This window comes from Arachis ipaensis, chromosome B03 (genome assembly GCF_000816755.2).
Source record: "Arachis ipaensis cultivar K30076 chromosome B03, Araip1.1, whole genome shotgun sequence".
Lineage (NCBI taxonomy): Eukaryota > Viridiplantae > Streptophyta > Magnoliopsida > Fabales > Fabaceae > Arachis > Arachis ipaensis.
In genome coordinates this window covers 82,934,390-82,938,959 of record NC_029787.2, presented here as the reverse complement: position 1 = coordinate 82,938,959, position 4,570 = coordinate 82,934,390, and the positions used below count along the sequence as shown (strand labels likewise).

General features: G+C 32.3%; 1 long non-coding RNA gene across 3 annotated transcripts; it reads right to left on the bottom strand.

The window, feature by feature from the left end:
• On the bottom strand, positions 925-3,929 carry LOC110270219. 3 transcript variants are annotated; one of them, XR_002359491.1, is made up of 5 exons: positions 3,514-3,929; positions 2,338-2,585; positions 1,756-1,863; positions 1,543-1,623; positions 925-1,136 (listed from the first exon to the last, which is right to left on the bottom strand). It is a non-coding gene; the product is annotated as an uncharacterized LOC110270219 (long non-coding RNA). The 3 variants fall into 3 exon arrangements; XR_002359490.1 differs by lacking the exon at positions 925-1,136 and having other exon boundaries at positions 1,152-1,623; XR_002359492.1 differs by lacking the exon at positions 925-1,136 and having other exon boundaries at positions 1,152-1,614.

Below are 4,570 nucleotides of genomic sequence, written 5' to 3'. Positions count from 1 at the left end.
TTATTTTAATGAATAATACATAATTATACTAATTTAGGAAAATATCTTTATTATAATTATATAAAATCAATATTCAATGTATTATTAAACTAATTATCAATCATCGATATTTTTATTCATTCTAATTATATTATTTGATATAGTTCTAATTCTCATTCATGTGCAATGATTTTATTAGTAGATAATTGTATCTACAATAATTAATTGTATCCACAATTTTATTAATAGATAGTTGTATTCACAATAATTCATGCTATAATTCTCACCCATCCTAATAATGGTTCATTAAGTATATGGTTCTTTATCTTCTGCTTTAATTAGTGGTTAACAACAACAACAACAACAACAACAACAACAACAACAACAATATATGGACACAAGATTAATTAGTTAACAAATTAAATTCACTACAAGAAAAACACCCATTCACGTACACTTGAAAAGTGTAGCCAAAAGTGAAAAAAAAAGATACCTTAGGCTACGGCTACGCTTTTTGGGCTACGGCTACACTTTTTGGGGATGCCTATTCGGCCGTTGCTTATTCTCAAAGGCTACGCTTTTCTGCACCAAGGGCTACGCTTTTGGCGTTTGGGAATAGGGTGCGCTTTTCAAGTGATGCTTTCCAAGACTAAAGGCTACGCTTTTCAACTTCCATTTTTACCAGAATAGGCTACGCTTTTCAACGCTACTGCATCACCTGTAAAGCGTAGCCACATTGTATACTATGGCTACCTTTTATAAGTGTAGCCATAGGTCCCTTGTGTTTTTTTAAATGAGTTGAATATTATAAAATAAAAATAAATTACTAAATATACTAAATAATTTCTTTAAATAATAAAAATTATCTCTAACTAAAATATATTTATAATAATGATCCAAAAGTACTAGAATGAAGTTAATTGTAAAATTCATACATCTCACACTAAAGTAAGCATAGCTATATCAAAATAACCATAATACCACGTAGAATTTACTACTAATACTCTATAAAAAAATATATCCTAAATACATAAGTATCTTCTAATAAAAGTCATTAGTCTACCATACATGTAAAGATTCTAAATAGTACTCTATCTTAGCCAATAAACCACAATAATAATCAGCTTAATCTTCATTGCTTAATCTTCATTGTTACGCTGCATAATTATATAGAAAAGTAGTTAGAAAAATATTCATAATGACATTCGTAATCAACAAATTTTATTATCAGATTTAAGTAAGTATTTTTATTGGTAACAATAATGCAATTTCAAGCGCTTTGGGATATTTAAATGTCACAAATGCAGTCTTTGATTTCCCATGTTCACTGCAAAAAAAGAGCCACAATATAATATCTTTATCATTTTGTTATTTAAAAGGAAAAACTACAGGAGCTGAATTCAAGCCACATATAGTTTCAGCATACGAATACTAGTTCAAATCCTAAAACAGAACTTCTTAAGTGTACCAAACTTCCACTTAACATCTTAGCTGGCATTAAGTAAGGCCAAAATAAATTAATAAGTAAAATAAAATAGAATGATGGTTAAAGTTACACCCTACCTTATTCAGCTTTGCTTTACTCTCAATACACCACGTGATTTCTTGTCTACCTTTTGTACTTTTTCTCCCCCCCTAAACATCCTAACCAGAGGTCTTAAAAATTTGAGCTAACAAAAACTGGATTCAAGAAACCTTCTTTTTTCTTCAAATTCTAAGAAAGAAAGAAGCTAAAATTTAAGAATTTTTTTCACAGAAAATGAGAAAAGTATGTACCTGAAGATCTCTGTGCTCAATTTCTTCGGAGAAAGAGTTGTTCGTCACCAGGAGGCCATGTAGGCTATTTCACAAAGCAATGACTTCACACTACCCGTTGAAGATAGCCTGAACAAAATAATAATTATTCAGATTTAATTTAAAACACAAGAAAAGACATAATTAAATAATTTAAATTCATCAATCAATGCTCAAGTTGGTCAAGCAATAAATAAATAAATAAATGCAAGGTTCTCGGTAGTTGTATAGCATTATTTTTTATTATTCAGCAATAATTAGACTAAGCTTCATGTCGTGAGGTGAAAACAGAATACCAGGTTATATTATGATTATGATAATGCTGCAATTGTTTAAGAAAGTAACACTTTTGAGCAAAAGACACGTGAAAAATTATGAGGGAAAACATCAAATTGGGTGAAGGCCTATAAAAAACACATGCATGAAGGAGCTAATAACAGAATATAAAAAAGGTGTGTGACTTTCAATATTTCTCAATATGTTCTTCATCCATGAACATAATGATAATAACAATAATAATAATAAAAGAAAAAAGAAGCCAAGAAGAAGAATAAGAAGAGGAACCTCAAGAAGCGGCGATGGAGTTCGTGGCTCAGAGGCTGCAAAACAGAGGAGCGGCAGCAAAGACAACAGATACTGGTGGTGCTGGGTGAACAGTGAGAAGCAGTTAGAAGATGACGGTAGAGCCTGGGTGGGTGAGGCGGTGAGCACTGACTTCTTGGGGGATCACACAGCTAGAACTTGCCTCAAAATTCCGTTGCTGAACCCCACACAGCTAGTATAGCATTAACAAAAATAGCATCCACTTCACCCTGTCATCATAATTACACATTTACACAATCAAACCCATAATATCCAAATTATGCATCTACAAGGCGAAACACGCAAATTACAAAAATATAATGCATTTTAGGCCCAAAATGTTGCGAGCAAATCTCAAGTCTACATATGAAACTGATGAAGAAAGAAGTACATACATATGAAGTGAATCCACACCATTCTATCCAATTCTAATTTTCATTTTCTTATCCTTCAATTTGAGATGAATGCAATAATAGCACCGAAACAGAACCCGAGTCTTACTATCCCATTTCATTGTATTTCCACACAACATTGAGTTATTAACTCCACTTAATCTCTAACACCAAAACAATACAACAGAACATTTATTAATTATTATCTCATTCAATAATTTCTATTACATCATGTTCTATTCCTTTTGGTTAAAGGTTGTCACACTGAAATTTACAAATTTAGTCCCCAAATTGAGCTTACGGCATTACCACCAAATTTTTAAAAGTTTACAAGCTGAGTTTTACTATTCAAATTTACAAAATTTATCCTCCAAGACAGAAAATTCTTATATTTTCTTGTACTTCCTAAAAGTGAGGCCAGGAAATATTCTGTTCTTTCTCTGTCTCTATAGAAAAAAAATCCTAATAGTGTCTAAGCGTTCCATCAAAATCCAATCCTCAGTTTCAAATTATTGAAGTTAGTTCATATTTTACTATAACCATCATTTACATGCCAATTTTTTTCTTGAGCTTTTTGATATCTAACTGAAAAAAGATTTTAACTGAGAACCCTAAAATACCACACGTCTTCATCAACAACATGCATGTTATCAAATCATAGTTCACAAACCTATAGTTTCACAGATTAAAACTCCCAAATTAAAACCCCTAAAATCGGAATCCTAAACCTCTGAAATTTCAGAACCAAATAGAAATCAAAACATACATATTCAACGATGTGAGCACAAAGAAGATGATGATTAGAAGTACGGAGATGACGATGGTGACGGTGGTACAGTAACAACGATGGTCAGAACAGCGACGGTCATTAGCGATTAGGGCACGCAGAACAAGATTAGGGTAGAACGGAGAAAAAGAGCGATGGTCAGTGCAGCAATAGCGACGGTGAGAATGGCGAAGGTGAGAAGCACAGAGATGAGGGCGAACAGGAGTGACGGTCAGTGTTGAGTGGTGATGAGTGGGTTTCTTTGCGTTGGTGAGAGGGTTTCTGCGCAATGGTGAGTGGTCAGTGGCGATGGTGAGTGGTGAGAGGGTTTCTTGACGATCAATGCAGGGATGAAGGCGCTTTGGAGGTGAGTGATGACCTTTGGAGGGAATTTACAAAAATTTCACTAAGTGTAAGTTTTCTTTCGGGAAAAAGAGGGAAAAAAGTTACCAAGTGTCAAGTTTTTGGCACTAGATATATTAGGCATCACTTTTTAAGTGCACCCAAAACTTAACAAATAGGCTACCCTCTAAAAGCGTTTTCTTTGATACGAAAAGTGAACCCGTAGATATAAATCTAGGGCTACGCTTTATAAGTGATTTCTATAATACCTAAGGCTACACTTTTTAAATGATGCCACAATTGTGTATCCTTTTCTCTCATAAAAAGGCAACACGGAGAAAAGCGTAGCCTATTCATAGAATAGGCTACGCTTTTCAAATGTAGCTTAAAAAAGTGTGGCTGAATAGGTATTTTTCTATGAATAGGCTACGCTTTTCAAATGTAGCTTAAAAAAAGTGTGGCTGAATGGGTATTTTTCTTGTAGTGATTTTAATTATTCTGTTTTATTTTCTACTCATATTTTTATTCATTAGGTATTTTACTTTTTATGTTTACAGTAAATATTGAATGTAAAAAAAGAAAAAAATACTATTGATTATTATCTATTTTATTTATTTAGATTTATAATTAAATTTGATATAATTGTAGCAAGTATCTATAATTAATAGTAACATGATGCTATAACTTTAAGTTGTATAATATAATAAAAAAGAAC